Consider the following 19,913-nt stretch of genomic DNA (forward strand, 5'->3'; position numbering starts at 1 on the left):
GGAATTTCTAGTATAACACTGAATGGTAGTAGTAAACACTGCACCTTTTTTTATTCCCAACCTTAAGGGTGAAAAACTTTCAGTCTTTCACCATTGTGTAAATGTGTTTTTTATTTTTTATAAATGCCCTGTGTCAGGTTGAAGACATTCCCTGTCCTACTTTGTTGTGTGTTTTTATCATGAAAGCACATTAGATTTTGTCAAATTCTTCTGCATAGCCTAAAACACGTTTTTTGTATTATGCATTATATGGTTAAGAATCAGAGAAGTTAGTTACATATGATGATTCTTAGTAGAGAGTGTGTTATAACCAAATTATTAAAAATAACTGTTTTGAGTCATCAGGTTATGGAACTCGTTCCATTCTGCTTGATCCTTCTTTGCAACAGTATTTTCTGTAATAGGAGTTTATAAATGTATCTTTGCTTTTGTATTTAATTAGATTTGATAAACTTTTTATTTTAGAGTGGTTTTAGATTCACAAAAGTAATAGAGAGTTCTCACATACCCCACACCCAGTTTCCCTATTGTTAACATCTTACATTAGTGTGTGAGACTAATAAGTCTTACGCTTATTAAACCAATATTGATATTATATTATTACCATACTATATTAAAGTACTTTATTATGCTATACTATATGCTATAATATTACTATACTATATTGATACCATATCAACTAAAATCCATACTATATTCCGATTTCTTTAGGTTTTCTCCACTGTTGTTTTAACGTTCCAGGATCCCATTCAGGACACCACATTACATGTTATTGTCATCTCTTCTTAGACTACTTTAGACTGTCAAGTTTACAGATAGTCTTTGTTTCTGATGACCTAGACAGCTTTGAGGATTTCTGCCCAGGTATTTTGTAGGATATCCCTTAATTTGTGTGTCTTTGATATTTACACCAGTATAGGTTTGGGGGTGGAAGATCATGGAGGTAAAGTGCCATTTTCGTTGGATCATATGAAGAGTACATACAACATGATATCAACAGCATATCTCTGTTGTTGTTGACTTTGATTGTTAACGAGTTATTGTTTGTTAGGTTTCTACACTGTGAAGTTATTTTTTAAAAAATTAATGTATGTTTTAACACCCATTTCATAAAGTCCTGGGAGCAAAGCTGGAGCATACACGGCTGCCTTCGTTGGTACCTAAGGGAATCTGAAGCAAGAGCGTCTGTGATTTTTACAGGATCAGAGAAGTAACATACAAGCCAAATTTCTGAGAAGTCTTTGAAGGTCATTTCTTATTCATGTTCATTTCTGTATTGAAAGTATAAGGTTGGGATTTCTTCCTTAAACATAAGTGTGTAGTGAGAAGAACGTTATTCTGGACATCAGAATACCCAACATCACCCTTTGGTAATGTCAAATGGGAATAATAAGGCCTATTTTTGCATGGGTTAAATAGCATAATAGATAAGAGGTATTGTTCAATTAGCAGACCTTTATCTAGTTCCTATTGTGGCAAATCACACTGCAGTGCAAAAATTTAAAAAAAAAAAATGGCATTTACAAGAAAGAGAATATGGAAACTGGAACTCCTGTCCTAATATAGTTGTTTTAGGACATATGAGCAGAAGTCACCTCCATATCAAGACGTGCCCTGGATGACACACTAACCTTAGATTACTTAATGCCATTTGAGAGATAGGAAATACTATGTTGGAATGAATGTCATGTCTCTGTTTGAGCGGCTGTGCGCACACTCCTGGAGCTACGTTGCTGCTTTGTAGGCCTGCACGCCAGAGATGCACCTGAGTCTGCAGGGCAGCTGCCCTGAAAAATTGCCTTTAGGCCCCCTGGTGTATTTTTAGTCACCAAGTAGCAGTAAAAATTTAGTGTTGGATGAAAATCTCCAAAGTCAAGAGATCACTGCAGAGTTAACAGGCTTTTATATTTGTGGTTTGTGTTTCAATCAGAATCCCTCCCCTGTGTCATTTCTAGTTTATTTGTCCAGCTCTTTTTTTAATGTTTATTTATTTTTGACAGAGAGACAGAGCATGAGTGGGGGCAGGGGGAGCAGACAGAGAGGGAGACACAAAATCCGAAGCAGGCTCCAGGCTCTGAGCTGTCAGCACAGAGCCCGACGCGGAGCTCGAACTCATGGACCACGAGATCATGACCTGAGCTGAAGTCAGACGCCCAACCGACTGAAGCATCCAGGCATCCCTGTTTTTTTCTTTTCTTTAATTAATGAACTAGCTTCCATTTCTTCATCTTTTGTAAGAAGCTGTATCTATCACTGTAAGACTTTTCCTTCATCCTATTAGTTCAAAACATTTTAGCGGCTTTTATCCAGTCTTGAAAGAAAACCAAACTGAATTTATTCCAAATTAGAATCATTTGAGTTATAAGTGTGTTGTTCCTTTTTAGGTGCATGCATTAACTCAAAATGAATAAAATACAATGTTTCCAAGGATGATAGGCTGCACACTGAACAGGAGTTAATTTTTTTTTAACAAGAGTTAATTTTTCTTCATAGAGCTATATTTTTTCATGATTTAATTTTGTGACTAAACTTTCAAAAACATGTTTTACAAAAACAAGATAAACAAATGTGTTATTTTCCCATAATGAATTGGGAAGCAATTTATTACTCTATACAAGGCCTTATTTTTTAAATGGCTGTAGATATTATTTTGCATAATTATAATTTTTTTTTAAAGACAGCTGTATGCTTTGAGGTAAGAACAAAATAACTGACTCTGAAGGTAATAGTTATTGGAGCTGGAAGTGAGGTTGGACAGATTAGCCCCGGGGGTAGGGAGGCGGAGGCCCAGGGTGAGGGGAAAGAAGGTGGAGGGTCCTGGCTGCTGCTCTGAATCGCTACCGACTGTCTTAAACCCAGAGACACAGAGAAAGGGAAGGGTGTCTCACCCCCTTCTTCCCCTCTGCCCTCTCCTCAGTCTTAGCCATGGGGCCCGGCTGAGTGAGACCTTCACTGAGAGAACTGAGCCAGAGAGACAGAGAGAGGACAGGAGCCTAACCATCAAACTTCAGAAACAGAAGCCAGAGAAGACGGTAGAATGGACAAGCGACACTGTGGACAACAAGCACACGGGGCGCCACCCATCAAAGGCTGCTGTTATTCATGAGAAGCCTCGGGCATTTGGTGTGAGCTCCATGGACAGTGATGAGGAAGAGAAGGGCTGTGGTCTTGCTGTGTGCAAGACCACAACAAAGGACAGTGTCGTAGAACCCCAGGACCAAGTCCCAGCACCCTCCCCAGCCTCCTGACCCCTCCCAGCCCCCTCCAGGGTCAGTGCAGCACAAAATTCCTCTCTCCCCCACCATTCCTGTGTCTGTCTGGCCCTGAATGTATTCATGTGGCTACTTGGGGACTAAACCCATCGTTTGACCCCTTCTCCAGCCCCCTCCTGCCCTCTCTTCTGCCTGATGGAGGGAAAAGGAGAGGGTACACAGAGATCCTGGAATTCTGACTTGCTCCTATGCCAGAACCCAGGCTCCTGGGTTCTCCCAGCCCTCGTTTCTCCTTCTCATCCTCTTCTCTCCAGGGATCCAGGCATCTTGAGTCTCTTCCCCTCGTTCTCACTGCCAAACTGCCTGTCCTGGTATCCAGTTATCTTGGCCCCTTGCATTCTCTGTTTGAGTCCAGACGCTTAAGTTGGGTTTTCAACAGTCCCAGCTTTCACTGCCAGGGTCCCAGTCAGATTCTGGGCAATCTTGCCCCAGCTATGCTTGTTAATCCTGGCTTAGAGCTCTTCCAGTAATGTGTTTATATAATCCAAACTCTTAGTCCTTGCTGTGGGATGTGCAGCCTCATGGGAGACCTCAGGGCTTCCAGCCCTTCTCCTCTCCTGCCCTCTGCTCTCATGCCCTCCAGAGGAGTTGGGAGAGAGAGAGGTCTTTGTTTTCTCACCTTTCATAGAAAATGGAAAAGGAAATAGTCATGGCCTCCCCTCACCCTTCTCATATGATACAGGATCTCCAACAAAGCTGGCTTAGACACTGGCTCCTTAGAGCCAACTCTCTCCTCCATCTTTTGGCTTCAGAGACAGATCTAACATAATCCCAGGGGCCTGGGTCCGTGGGAGAGAAAGGAAAAAGGAGGAAGCAAAGAGACAGGGGTGCATCCCCTACCCTACACTCTTATTCCTTCCTTCCTAGGCTTTGATGTTTCTGCTAGCCCAGATGTCCAGCTCTCAGCCCTCCCCACTCCTTACTGGGATCTTGATATCATTTTCTAGGCCTCATGCATGCCATGCTCAGTTGCAGAGCTGAGTCAAATCCATACCACCACTGAGATCTTAGTAATTGCCACAGATGCACAAAATAAATAACCTAACATCACAAAACAAATTTTAAAAAGTAAAAGTAATGGTTATTATTTAATTCCACTGGTCTTCAGCTTTATTCATGAGGAATTATAGTCTATTTTAGGAACCGTATCCATGTCAAAAATGAAATATTATACTGTCACTTAGAAATAAGGAATGTGAAAGCTCTTTATGTATTAATATGAAATGATTTTCAAGGATGTACTATTAAAACAAGTGAACAAAGTCCAAAACAATGTACAAAATATACTACCATTTAGTTAAAACAGCGGTTGGGCACAAAATGGATTTAAATGCTTTAGATGCATAAAATATCTCTGGAAGTATACACAAGAAGCTAGAAACTTTAGTTGTCCCATGGGAGGAGAACCAGGTGGTTGAGAAGAGGGAGAATAAGAACGTATTACCTATTTTTCTTAAAAAAAACTCTCATAATAAATGATCTAAAACAGAAGTCAATTGCCAGCTTTAAGTTTTGTTGATAGCGGAACCTCACTTTCAATTATTCTTAGTCCTGGAGTCAACTTTATGTGCTGTAAGGTACAGCTCAACACAATGAACCTCTGAATATTTGTTTCCAGGTGGTAGGATTTTTCAGCCTTGGTTTGGTTTAATGTGGTGTTCTGGGTTTAAATGTCTTTTAATAAAAATGTTACAGAATCATGGAATCTTGGAGTTAGATTGGCCCTGAGATACCGGTTGCAAGTTACTGGTTTGATAGTTGAGTCTCGGCTGCAGCAGAGGATTGAACTCGTCGGGTGCCAGACACCAGACTCTGACACAGTCCACTCATCGCATGTACAGTTCTCACTCCGAGAAATTTCTCTCCTGTCTTGAGGCTACATCTCTTTTCCTGGCTCTTCTGACCCTCGAAACCGACACTTCTTCTTTGGGTCATGTAGAATCTGTTTGCTTTTATGCATGATGGCCCTAACTATGCTGCATATTACACACATGATACATGGTTCTCATTATAATCCTACTTCTTCCCCTGTATTAAAGCCTCTGAAGTTGCTGATGAGTGTCTCTATACTTGCCTTTGGAGTTACTGTTGGAGCACCTTATCTCTGTTAAATTTTGTTTTTGGAGATTCCGCCCATGAATCAGTTCATGTTTTCATCCTGATTCTAACATCTGACAATTACGTTATTCCTCCCCACTTTCTTTTTTTAAGAATTATTGTTTTAGAGCAGCTTTAGGTTTACAGCAAAATTGAGGGGAAAGTACAGAGGTATCTCATATACCTTCTTACTAACATTACTTGCCAGAATGGTACTTTTTTTTTTTTTTTTAACCAAGGATTAACTCTCACTGATGCATCATAATCACTCAGAGTTCATACCTTACATTAGGGTTGGCCACTGGTATTTTATATTCTATGAGATTAGAGGGACATATAATGACCAATATGCATCATTATAATATTATGCAGAGTATTATCACTGCTGAGAGTCCTCTGTACTCTGCCTGTTCGTGTCCCCTGCCCTACCCACCAGTCTTTTAACCATCTCCATGGTGTGGCCTTTTCAGATTGGCTTCTTTCACTTAGTCACAGGCATTTAAGTTTCTTCCGTGACTTTTCATAGCTTGATAGCTCATTTCTTTTTAGTGCTTCATTATATTCCATTGTCTGGATATACTACAGTTTGTTTACTTTACTCATTTACCTACTGAAGGATATCATGATTGCTTCCAAGTCTCAGTAATTATGAATAAAACTGCTATAAATATTTGTAGGTTTTAGTGTAGACATAAATTTTTACCTCATTTAGATAAATATCAAGCAGTGTGACTGCCAGATCTTATGGTCAGGGTAGGTTTACAAGAAACTGCCAAACTGGGAGCGCCTGGGTGGCTCAGTCGGTTAAACATCCAACTTCGGCTCAGGTCATGATCTCACAGCTCATGGGTGTGAGCCCCGTGTTGGGCTCTGGGCAGATGGCTCAGAGCCTGGAGCCTGCTTTGGATTCTGTGTTTTCCTCTCTCTCTCTACCCCTCCCCTATTCATGCTCTGTCTCTCTCTGTCTCTCAAAAATAAATAAACATTAAAAAAAATTGTTTTTAAGAAACTGCCAAACTGTTTTCCAAAGTAGCTGATCCCAGGGTTGTGGGATCAAGCTCTGCATCAGGCTCTGCATTGAGCATGGTGTCTGCTTAAGATTCACTCTCTCTCCCTGCCCCTCTCCCCCACTTGTACTCTCCCTCGCTCTAAAATAAAATAATAATAATAATATTCAAATAAACATACGTTATACCACATACAAAGAAAAACATCATCCAAACTGAATCAATCACCTGACACCACCTAGACGGGTGAAATATATGTGCATAGACTACAGTAAGTTCTTACACAATGGAGTAAAACGTCCTACTGTAACAGCAATGTTATGTTTAATAGAAAAATATTTTTTGAAAAGTAACCGTACTATTTTACATTCCCACCAGCGATGAATGAGACCTCCTGTTGCTGCACACCCTCACTAGCGTTAGGTTTGTCAGTGTTCCTGATTTTAGCCATTCTAATAGTGTATAGTGGTGTCTGATTTCATTTTATTTTATTTTATTTTATTTTATTTTATTTTATTTTATTTTATTTTATTTTTGTTTGGGGGTTTTATCTAAATTTTAGTTATTTAACATACAGTGCATTATTGTTTCAGGAATAGAATTCAGTGATTCATCGCTGACATTCAACACTCAGTGCTCATCACAAGTGCCCTCCTTAATCTTCATCACCCATCCAGCCCGTCTTCCTCCCATGTCCCTCCATCACCCCTCAGTTTGTTCTCAATCCTTAAAAGAGTCTTTTGTGGTTTGTTTCCCTCTCTCCTCTTCTCCCCCCTTCCCGTATGTTCATGTTTTCTTTTTTTTTTTTATTTTGTTTCATGTTTATTTTTGAGAGAGAGAGAGAGAGTGAGGGAGGGACAGAGAAGAGAGGAAGACACAGAATTCAAAGCAAGCTCCAGGCTCTGAGCTGTCAGCACAGAGTCCCACATGTGGCTTGATCCCACAGAGCCACAAGATAATGACCTGAGCTGAAGTCAAGACACTTAACTAACTGACTGAGCCACCCAGGCACCCCTCGTGTTTTGTTTCTTAAATTCTACATACGCATGAAATCATATGGTATTTGTCTTTCTGATTGACTTATTCGCTTAGCATAATACATTCTAGCTCCATCCACATCATTGCAAATGACAAGATTTCAGTCTTTTTGATGGCTGAGTGAAATATTCCATAATAAATAAATTGTGTGTGTGTGTGTGTCTGTGTGTGTGCGTACACACCACATCTTCTTTATCCATTCATCAGTCGATGGACATTTGGGCTATCTCTATAGTTTGGCTGTTGTTGATAATTCTTCTCTAAACTCTGGAGAGGTATATACCCCTTCGAGTCTGTATTTTTGTATCCTTTGGTTAAGTATCTAATAGTGCAATTGCTGGGTCATAGGGTAGTTCTATTTTTAGTTTTTTGAGGAACCTCCATACTGTTCCCCAAAGTGACTGCACCAGTTTGCATTCCCACCCACAGTGCAAGAGGGTTCCCCTTTCTCTGCATCCTCACAACACCTGTTTCTTGTGTTGTTAAGTTTAGCCATTCTTACAGGTGTGAGGTGGTATCTCATCATGGTTTTGATTTGTATTTCCTTGATAATGGGTGATGTAGAGCATCATTTCATGTGTTTGTTAGGCGTCTGGATGTCTTCTTTGGAAAAGTGTCTACCCATGTCTTCAGCCCATTTCTTAACTGAATTGTTTGTTTTTTGGATGTTGAGTTTGGAAGTTCTTTATAGATTTTGGATACTAACCCTTTCCTAGGTATGCCATTTGCAAATATCTTCTCCCATTCCATAGGCTACCTTTTAGTTTTGTTGATTGTTTCCTTCACTGTACAGAAGCTTTTTATCTAAATGAAGTCCCAGTAGTTCATGTTTGCTTGTGTTTCCCTTGCCTTTGGCGACGTAAGAACTTGCTCCTGCTGAGGTCAAAGAGGTTGCTGCCTGTGTTCTCCTCTAGGCTTTTAATGGTTTTCTGCCTCACATCTAGGTCTTTCATCCATTTTGAATTTATTTTTCTGTATGGTATAAGAAACTGGTCCAGCTTCATTCTTCCACATATCACCATCCAGTTTTCCCAACACCATTTGTTGAAGAGATGGTCTTTTTTTCCATTGGATATTCTTTCCTGCTTTGTTGAAAATGAGTTAACCATATAGTTGTGGGTCCATTTCTGGGTTTTCTATTCTGTTCCATTGATCTATGTGTCTGTGTTTGTGCCAGTACCATACTGTCTTGATGACTACAGCTTTGTAATATAGCTTGAAATTCACAATCATGATACCTCCAGTTTTGTTTTTCTTTTTTGGGATTGCTTTGGGTATTCAGGGTCTTTTGTGGTTCCTCTTATCTCTGTTATAATTTGTATTTTCTTCATGACATATGATGTGAAGCATCTTTTCATACGCTTATTTGCCATCTGTGTGTGTGTGTGTTTATCCTGTGAGGTGTCTGTTAAGGTCTTTGGCCCATATTTTAATCAGGTTGTTTTTGTTCTTATTGTTGAGTTTGTAAGAGTTCTTTGTAAATTTTGTATATGACTACTTTGTCAGATGTATCTTTTACACATATTTTCTTATAGTCTGTGGCCTGTCTTCACGTTTTCTTCATAAATTGTTTTTCACAGGTCAGAAGTTTTTTATTTTAATTAAGTCCAGCTTATAAATTATATCTTTCATGGATCATTTATTTGGTGTTGTATCTAAAAAGACATCACTGAACCCAAGATCATCTAGGTTTTCTTCTATGTTATCTTCTAAGAGTTTTATAGTTTTGCATTTTGCATTTAGATCTGGATCCATTTTAAGTTAATTTTTGTGAAGGATTTAAGGTCTGTTTTTAGATTCTGTTTTTGCATGTAGATGTTCAGTTGTTCAAGCATCATTTGTTGTAAAGACTGTCTGCTCCATTGTATTGCCTTTGTTCCTTTGTGAAAGAGAAGTTAACTATGTTTATAGGGGGTCTGTTTCTCAGCTGTCCATTCTGTTCTATGTATCTATTTGTTCTTTCACCAGTTCCACACTGTGTTGATTACTGTATCTTTATATTATAAAGTCTTGAAGTTGGCTACTGTCAGTCCTCCAACTTTGTTGTTCTTCAATATTGTGTTGGCTGTTCTAAGTCTTTTGCCTTTATATACAAACTTTAGAATCACGTTGTCAGTATCCATAAAATAATTTGTTGGGCTTTTATTGGGATTGCTTTGAATCTATAGATCAGGTTGTGAAGAAATGATATCTTGACAATATTGAATTTCCCTACCCATGAATGTAGAATAAATTTCCATTTATTGTTCTTTGATTTCATTCATCACAGATTTGTAGTTTTGTGCATAATTAGTTACAATTACAACTAGGTATTTTCATTTGAGGGGGGTGCTAATGTAAATGGTATAATGTTTTTAATTTTAAATTACACTTGTTTGCTGTAGGTGTATAGGAAAGCAATTAATGTTTGTATATTAACCTTGTATCCATCCTGCAAGCTTGCTATAATGGCTTCTTAATTCCAGGTGTCTTTTTGTTGATTCAGATTTTCTACATAGATGATCACATCATCTATAAACAAAGGCAGTTTTATTTCCTTTTCTTTTTTTTCTTTCTTTCTTTCTTCCTTCCTTCCTTCCTTCCTTTCTTTTTCTTTTTTTTTTTTTTTTCCATTATTTCATTAGCAAGAACTTCCAGTAAAATGTTAAAAAGGAGTGGTGACAGGGGGAGTCCTTGCCTTGTACTTGATCTTAGTGGGAAAGCTTCTAGTTTCTCACCATTGAGTATGATGTTAGCTATAGGTTTTTTGTAGATACCCTTTTATCAAGTTGAGAAAACTCAGCTCTTCCTACTTTACGGAGAATTTTTATCATGAATGGGTGCTAGATTTTGTCAAATGCTAATTCTGCATCTATTGATATGATCACATTTTTCTTTTTTTAGTCCCTTGATGTAATGGATTGCGTTAATTGATTTTCAAATGTTGAACTAGTCTTGCATAACTGGGGTAAAATCCCACTTGGTGGGATCATGGTATTTAACTCCTGCTCTACATTGTTGGGTATGATTTGCTAATATTTTGATGGGGGTTTTTGCATCTGTCTTAGAGAAATATATTGGTTTGTAGTTTTTCTTTCTTGTAATATCTTTGTCCAGTCTTGGTATTAGGGTAATGCTGACCTCACAGAATGAGATAGGAAGTGTTCTCCCTGCTTCTGTCCTCTGAAAGAGATTATAGAGAATTGGTATAATATCTGCCTTAAATGTTTGATCAGATTCACCAGTGAACCCAGCTGAGCCTGAATGCTTTCTGTTTTGAAAGATTATGAATTATTTATTCAGTTTCTTTTATACATACAGGCCCATTCAGATTATCTGTTTCTCCTTGTATGAGTTTTGGCAGATTGTATGTTTCAAGAAATCGGTCTTTTTTATCTAGGTTATTAAATTTGTGGCATAGAGTTGTTCACAGTATTCCTTTAGTACCCTTTTAATTTCCTTGGGATCTGTAATGATATCCTCTCTCTCATTTCTGATGCTAGTAATTTGTGTCCTCTCTTTTTTTCCTTAGTTAACCTGGCTAGAGGCTTATCAACTTTATTGATCTTTTCAAAGGATCAGTTTTTGTTTTCATTGATTTTGCTCTATTGATTGTTTGTTTTTTATTTCACTGATTTCTGCTCCCATCTGCATTATTTTCTTTCTTCTGCTTACTTTGTATTTAGTGTGCTCTTTTTCTAATTTGTTGAGGTAGAAACTTAGATTTTTATATTATTCTTTTTTTCTAACGAATGCATTCAGTGACATAAATTTCCTCTAGGTACTGTTTTGGCAGCATCCCACATATTTTGGTAAGTTGTGTTTCCATTTTCATTTATTTAAAAATATTTTTTAATTTCTCTTGGGATTTCTTCTATGACCCATGTGTTATTTAGAAGTTTGTTCTTGAGGTGCCTGGGCGGCTCAGTCAGTTAAGCATCTGATTTCGGCTCAGGTCATGATCTCATGGTTCGTGAGTCCCGCGTGGGGCTCTGTGCTGACAGTTCAGAGCCTGGAGCCTGCTTCGGATTCTGTGTCTTCCCCTGTCTCTGCCCCTCCCCTGCTCGCACTCTGTCTCTCTCAAAAATAAATACACATTTAAAAAAAAATTTTTTTTAAAGAAGTTTGTTCTTTAAGCTCCGTGTATTTTTGGATTTTCAAGTTATCTGTTACCAAATTGTAGTTTAATTCCACTGAGAGCAAACACTGCATAGTTTCTATTCTTTTAAATTTGTTACAATGTGTTTTATAGCCCGGTCTGTGGTCTGTCTTGTCTTATATACGTGTCTTTATATTTAAAGTGGGTTCTTGGGGCGCCTGGGTGGCTCAGTCAGTTAAGTGTCCGACTTTGGATCAGGTCATGATCTTGCGGTTTGTGAGTTCGAGCCCGGCGTCAGGCTCTGCTGACAGCTCAGCCTGGAGCCTGCATCGGATTCTGTGTCTCCCTCTCTCTCTGCCCCTCCCCTACTCGTGCTCTGTCTCTGTCTCTCAAAAAAGAATAAACGTTAAAAAAAAATTTTTTTGAGTGGGTACGTTTCTTTTTTTTTTTAAGTATTTGTTTATTTATTTATTTGTTTGTTTATTTACTTATTTATTTATTTTGAGAGACAGAGACAGCATGAGTGGGGGAAGGGCAGAGAAAGAGGGAGACAGAGAATTCCAAGCAGGCTTCACGCCTCCAGCAGGAGCCTGATGTGGGGCTTGAACCCAAGAAACCGTGAGATCATGACCTGAGCCAAAACCAAGTATCAGATGCTTAACCCACCGAGCCATCCAGGTGCCCCTAAAGTGGGTTCTTTTTATAGTCAGGTCATGTCTTTTGATCTACTCTCATAATCTGTCTTTTAATTAGTGCACTTAGACCATTGACATTCAGAGTGATTAGTGATAGTTGGATTAATACCTAGTATATCCATTGTTTTTTTCTGTTTTGTAGTTTTATTTGAGCATTTTATATGATTCCCTTTTTTCCTCTTAGCATGCCAGTTATACTTCTTTTTTTTAATTGAAAAAAATTTTTTAGTGATAGCCCAAGAATTTGCAGTATACATTTACAACAAATACAAGTCTACTATCAAATAACTCTGAGCACTTCACAGATAGTGTGAGTACCTCATAAGAAAATAATCCTAATTCCTTCTTTGCTGTCATTCACTTCACTTATCTATAAGCATACATGAGCATATATATACATATACATGTGATATATATATATAAAAACATATATAATTGAATACATTGTTGCTGTAATTATTTTGAATACACTGTTATCTGTTAGATTAATTAAGAATTAACATAATTTTTTTAACTTATTTCTTTCTTGGTGTTCCTTCGTTTCCTTAAGGATCCAAGTTTCCCACCTATATTCCTTCTTTCTGAAGAACCTGTTTTACCATTTCTTACAGGGTGGGTCTACTGGCTACAAATTACTCCAGTTTTTCTTTGTTTGAGAAAGTCTTATTTCTCCTTCACTCGTGAAGGATAATTTTACGGAGTACAGAATTCTAGGATGGTGGGTTTTTTCCTCTCAACACTGTAAATATTTCATTTAACTCTCTTCTTGCTTGAGCAGTTTCTCAGGTAGACATTAGGTATAATTCTTAGCTGTGTTCATCGATAAGTAAAGTTTTTTTTAATCTTTATTTTTTATTTATTTATTTTTTACCCCCTCTGGCTCTTTTAAGGATTTTTTCTTTATCTTCATTTGCTGTGATTTGGAAATAATATGGAGAGGTGCAGGGTTTTAGGGTTTTGTTTTTTGGGTTTTGGTGGGCTTTTTGGCATTTATCCTGCTTGGTGTTCTCTGAGCTTCCTGGATCTGTGGTTTGGTGTCTGACATTAATCTGCATGTGGGTGCCTCAGCAGAATGTACAAATGGAGGTGATGACAGGACACCCTAGTGGGATGTCACACAGGCAGATGGAAGTACAGGACTGGAGTTCTGGGGAGGGATGGTGATGACATATGAATTAGCATCCGCACTGCAGATTAATGCCTCTGGCACACGCATCAGCCCTGCACATCCAAGGCAAAAACTCTTTTATCCAGCAGAATAGTTTATTGAATAACACTTTCAGCCTATTCAAGACCGTGAAGAAGTGCCAAGGAAACTCCCTAAATTTTCAGTTGACGTTGCAAATAACCTCATACATTAAAAGACTCGGGTCAAAACCCATGATTTTATGAAGTAAGCCAGGCTCTCTGTTCATTTTATTCTTGGCTATGTTCATTTAGCCACATCTAGCACAAGATGGAATAGAGAAACAGTTTGGGGTGCCAGGATATCCAGGTTTTTTATGCCACCAAGCAGTGTGGTCTAAGGCAGGCGGGCTAAGGATCCTCGGAGCCCCAGATGATCCCTTTGTGAGATGACAAGATGGGAGAAAATCACCATGATCCCTTCTTGCACTAAAAGTCTGGACCTTTTAGCTTGTATAAAGAATTAAAATAGTGATAATTTCTTCATCAAAAGATTGCTTCCTCTTGGAAAGTAACTCACTTAATAAGAAGTTATTTACATTTACTTAAGAATTTAGAATATCTGATAAGGCATCAGTTTATCTCAGCTTTAATGATACATTTTCATAACAAAAATCTAAGTATTCAAAGTGTGTATTTGTGTGTGTGTGTGTGTTTAAGAAATTGCTCAAAGTACTTTAGCCCTGCTGTTGAAAATTTTCTCTGCCCCCTGTTTATTATAGAACTAAATCCAAGATCATCTGGAAAGTTGGCTTTTTGCACTAATAGATCATGGGATTCCTGCCCTCCCCCACCTCAGTGCTCAGTGAGTCCTTGCACACACTGTTCAGTAAACAACTTCAGAAAACCAGGCCCAGCCAGTTCATTCACAGAGAATATTTGGAAAGGGTTGTCTTTGTGCAGGCTTGACGTCCTGGCTGAAGTGGAGTAGAGATGTAGTGTTTGTGTTTTCATTAGTTCTTTTTATAGCATCGAACCAGCTGTAGCTGGTTAATGTTAGCCTGGGCCGCCTATTAGTGTACAGGTCTCTTACGCAGGATAAAGGGCTTCTGATGGAAACAGATTTTGTTACTCATGATACCACTGACTGTGTTTACATGAACTCAGTCTGTCATGGGATGTGATTTAGAATGGCTCTGTTAAAATACAGGAACTCCCTAAGGTCCATCCTTGAAAACAAACAAGGAACTCAAAAATATAGATAGCTTTCCCTATTAAACTAGCCATCCTTCACAGATTTTGCTTCCTTGGATGACACTTTTGAAGAGAGCTAGAATGTTTTCCCATCAGCATCTTAAAAATTGGGTGGAGAAGTTGTTTTTCCTCTAGTCACAGCAAGGAATCATCATCCTATAGGGGGTGGAAAATAATTTACCCAACCATTTCTGAATAAGTTAAATAGAACTGTTCATATTGCTTTAGCTTTTCACAAGTTGAACTTTGACTAAAGGCAAAATTTAACTTTTTAGGAATCATTAATAGCTAGATAGAAGTGAAAAAATATATATGTCTATCTATACATATTTCTATTTAAATGATTTCTAAAAAGTTAAATATAGAAATGTAGAAATCAAATAGAAATGAATATATATTATTTACATTATATTTATTAATTATATATTCATTTCTATCTAGAGATATGGAAATGGGAAATGGAAAACATTTGAATGGACAGTGTTTATTTGAATTCATGTGTACCTTGTTTGGGGATTAAAGTAAAAACCAATTTAGCCAGTATTCTAATACTGGCCAAGAATCTGTGGAGCTCAGCTACTTCCTAGAGCAGTCTCATTAGAAAGTAGAAAATATATCCTCCTTTTAAACTTAACTTATATGCAAAAATGAGCTTAGGCCTTTGAAAAGCACTGAATGATTAAGTCATGAAAATATGAAGGCTAAGATTTTTTTTTTTTTTTAACGTTTATTTTTGAGAGAGAGAGAGAGACAGCGCAAGCTGGGGAAGGGCAGAGATAGAGGGAGATACAGAATCTGAAGCAGGCTCCAGGCTCCAATCTGTCAGCACAGAGCCCAACATGGGGCTTGAACCCATGAACCATGAGATAATGACCTCAACTCAGCCACTCAACTGACTGAGCCACCCAGGCGCCCTGAGGGCTAAGAGTCTTTAAGCGAGCAGCTGTTTGAAGAGATACAGCCACCTCTCATAGGATCCCAGCCTGAATAGGTCTCCTAAGAAGAAATTGTCCTTGATTCTTCCCCTCTCTCCTTCCACTTTCTTTCTCCCCAGAAGAGAGTATGACCGTATTAGAGATTTAGTAATTACATGTGTTATTCTGATAATAGGTACTCAGCTATCACCTAACTCACAGGATTGTTTAGGAAATTAAATGAGATAACAAAGATGAGATGCCTGCCACACAGTAGGTCTTAATTTTTTTTTTTTTCATTTATGTAGACCAAGAGTTGGCAAACACAGTATTTTAGGCTTCGTAGGCCATACCACAGTTTCTGTTACTCAACTCAGCTATTGTAGTGTGAAAGCAGCCATAGACACACAATATGTAAACAGATGAACATTGCAGTGTTCCAGTAAAATTTTATCTACAGAGATAGGTGACAGGCAGTATTTGTCCCATAGGTCATAGTTTGCCAACCCATGACCTATACAAATAGATAATTTTTTTATGTCTTGTATTTCCTTTGAAGGGTAAGAGAATTTTCAGCCACTGTTTACTACAGTTTCAACTTCCCACCCTACACATCAAAATAATACTTGAAGGTACAAGTATATGCTTGTGTGTTTTTGAACTACATACAGAAAAGAATGTGTAAAATTACAGGACTTAATGTATTAATTTTCAGATAAAATAGCTACTGTCCCATGTGGTAAAATTATGTGACATTTAGAAACATTGGGATTTCTCTGCATACTTTGTCTCTCAAATATGTTGAACTACAAAATGATACAGAGGGTATACCAAATTTGTGAACCAAAGTAAGGTAAAAATCACAACTGTTATGCTGGGACTTCTGGTTTGCAAGTGAGAGAACGAACACACCAGGGCAAATGGAAAGCACATGATGAAAAAGTGTAAATAGTATAAAAATATGGATGAAAGCATTTTAATGTACATCCTGAGAAAAGCAATAGAGATGGGTGGGAAAGAATAGCATTTGTATTTAAAGTCCCTAAATTCCAGTGCCAGCTCTGGTACTCCACATGGTCTTATGACACGGGGCAGCTTAATTACTGCTTCTGAGCTTTAGTTTTCTCACTATTAAGCAGAGAGAACAATATTTTTATTACACATTTACACATTGTTTTATAGTGTTGAAGAGATGTGTAAAGTGCTTTGTGGGCTTTAGATTGCTGTGGAATATCATTACTGATTGTACGTGTAACACTGTACTTACCAAGGGCAATTTGGAGCTGCCTTCTGATGAGTGTAGACCTGATCTTTCCAGAGGGGTAGAACTTGAGAGGAAATGTAGCTTCTCTTAGTTACCTACACGTGTCATCATGGCTCACATATCCAACCTTGAGAGGTACGTATGGGCTAAGTGTTCTACAGAAAAGATGACTAATTTCTTATTCAGCAAGTGTCACTTGACCTGTAACCCCCTGCACTTGGGTGAACCTGTGTGGCCTATGTGGTTCTTATTCCTGTGGAGTATAGATCAAGTCCATTTATTAGCACTTCGGAGTGAAAAAACAGAAAACTGTAACCAGTGGAAGGAAGACACAGTGCCGTACTCTGAAATGAGACCTTAAAGGGAGACCTACAGACTAGTAAGAGCGAAAATGTGACCAACCCCAGGCATCCTCAGGGAAGGGGGAGGCAGGAGGAATGAGGGGCTCCATAGGAAGGGAGGGAGCCATAAAGAGACCAAGGCGCACCCCAGTGAGAGTGCCAAAATTTCCCAGCACTCAAACTGCTGAAGCTCATGTAGGTCCTGGGTGGTAGAGGGTAAGTATGAGCCCAAGTCTCTGCTCCTCCCTGGGGCAGACTCCAGACCAGAACCTCGACTGCCCCAGGGCCTGGTAATACTGGGAGAATGAAGGACACAGTCTTTGATTTAAGGCTTTGAACTTAGTTATAACAACAGATTTTAAGGAAAACCTGTATTAGGATTAATTTACAAGCAGCTCTTAAAATCAAAATGTAGGCGTTTGTTTATAATCACTTAGGTCTTACCTCCTAATATTGCATACTTCATGAATTAGTTAATTAATTTTAAAAGCACATAACTATGCATATTTTTAGAGTAAAAAGTAGCACAGAAGAATACTGGATTCACAAATCATCACAATAAATATATCAGGCAAATGGTGAAAAAGGAAATTTGTGTCTCGAAAATAGACTTAGATTTTATTTGCTTAGAATACATAAAAGGAATGAAGAATAGGGGCGTCTGGGTGGCTCAGTCGGTTAAGCCTCCGACTTCGGCTCAGGTCATGATATCACGGTTCATGGGTTCGAGCCCCATATGGGCTCTGTGCTGACAGCTCAGAGCCTGGAGCCTGCTTCAGATTCTGTGTCTCCCTCTCTCTCTCCCCCTCTCCTGTTCACACTCTGTCTATCTCTCAAAAATAAATAAATGTAAAAAAAAAATTTTTTAATAAAAAAAAGGAATGAAGAATTGACGAATAATTTTTGTTTGATTTTTCAGAGTTCACAATTCATCAAAAATTCAGAGAATCAAAATGCAGTTTTCATTGATACTTGTAGCTTATTTTCTGGAAAGCCAGTGAAATACAGCTCCTTGGTTTATATGAAATTTACTCTGTGACAAACTAAGTCTTAATAATGAGACCAGAGGCCACCATTCAGCCGTTACCTTGGGATGATATGAGAAGACTAAAGGGCCAACAGTTTTATTGCTTTAGATTAGTTAAGTGATGATAACCATGAGCATTTATAATATTATTTTTAAATTGGCCCTGTGAGGTTTTAAGACACAGAACTGAATGTACTGCCAGATATTTTTGCAGGAGTCACAGATGTAAAAGAGAATTCTGCACACACATCCCCCTCCCCAACACCCAAATGGAACATATTTTGAGTTAAACCCTTTGGAATGGACTATTTTTAGAAAAATGGCAGGGGGTTAGGAAATGTTTTTTCACAACTTTTTTCATTACATACCATAACAGCTATTTACATTTTAATTCCATTTTGACATGTCCTGTAATGTGATTGACTCTACTGATAGTGAAATACCCAGTCGAACTACCGTATCATCTTTTTCAAACAAACGACAAAGTTTTGCCTGCTCTGAAATTTGAGTTAACACATGGTACCCAAGCATAGACTAGGCTTGGCAACACTCAAAATACAAACGGCATTGCTCAACACTGCACTCTTTCACTGTTTGTGCATGAAGTAATAAGACCATGCAAGTGACAGCCTGGTCCATTAATATTTTTAGTGTAACCTTAAATGATAAAAGCAATATAGTGACACTGTAGAAAGTTTCAAATTTTGCACAAATAGAAAAATTGTTCTAATTCCACCATATGTATAATCATTTTGTATGTTATCTTCTGTTTATTTATTTTAATTTATTTACTTATTTTGAGAGAGACAAAGACAGCATGAGTGGGAGACGGGCAGAGAGAGAGGGAGACTGTGAATCCCAAGCAGGCTCTGCACCGTCAGCTCAACGCCCAATGTGGGGCTCCAACTCACGAAACTGCAAGGTCATAACCTGAGCCAAAACCAAGAGTCCGATACTTGGGGCGCCTGGGTGGCGCAGTCGGTTAAGCGTCCGACTTCAGCCAGGTCACGATCTCGCGGTCCGTGAGTTCGAGCCCCGCGTCAGGCTCTGGGCTGATGGCTCAGAGCCTGGAGCCTGTTTCCGATTCTGTGTCTCCCTCTCTCTCTGCCCCTCCCCCGTTCATGCTCTGTCTCTCTCTGTCCCAAAAATAAATTTAAAAAGTTGAAAAAAAAAATTAAAAAAAAAAAAAAAAGAGTCCGATACTTAACCAGCTGAGTCACCCAGGCACCCTTCTTTTAGTCTCTTTTGAAAATTATTTATTTATTTAAGTAATCTCTGTACCCAGTGTGGGGCTCAAATTCATGACCAAGCTGAGCCAACCAGCCACCCCTCTTCTAGGCTTTTTTATACTACTTCTTTTAAGTTCAGGTCATGAAACATTTTGTTCCTAGCCCAAACAATGTCAGCAAACTATAATTGTCTTCATTCATTCTATGCAACATTTCAATTTGACTATGTACTGGGTGGGGAGAAGATAACTTGGTTGGAAATTTACGATATGCCAAGTACTTGTGTTTTTCTTTGTTTGTTGAGGAACTAATGAAAGAAAGCACATAAACTATCCATGTAGTACCTGCTGGTAGCACTCTGCACTGCACTAATGGAAAAGGCTAGCAAGTTGGAGGTGTGCGTGTGAGTGTACCCCTTGCTCAGTCTGCTGAAAGGGCAAGAGGCTGAAGTCTCGTCTCAGGCTAAGGTAGAACTCAAAACCAGGTCCATTTGACTTTGAGCCTTTTTTTTTAATTTTTTTTTTTTAATGTTTATTTTTGAGACAGAGCATGAACGAGGGAGGGTCAGAGAG

The 19,913-nt window shown here is 38.5% G+C and overlaps 1 protein-coding gene and 1 pseudogene across 5 annotated transcripts in view; both read left to right on the forward strand.

Moving 5' to 3' along the window:
• Nucleotides 1-19,913, forward strand: part of SPIDR (scaffold protein involved in DNA repair) — a 487,708-nt gene that overhangs the window by 363,790 nt on the left and 104,005 nt on the right. The window lies entirely within an intron of this gene.
• On the forward strand, nt 938-3,877 carry LOC122235134 (annotated as a pseudogene).

This window comes from Panthera tigris, chromosome F2, assembly GCF_018350195.1.
Source record: "Panthera tigris isolate Pti1 chromosome F2, P.tigris_Pti1_mat1.1, whole genome shotgun sequence".
NCBI classification, from domain to species: domain Eukaryota; kingdom Metazoa; phylum Chordata; class Mammalia; order Carnivora; family Felidae; genus Panthera; species Panthera tigris.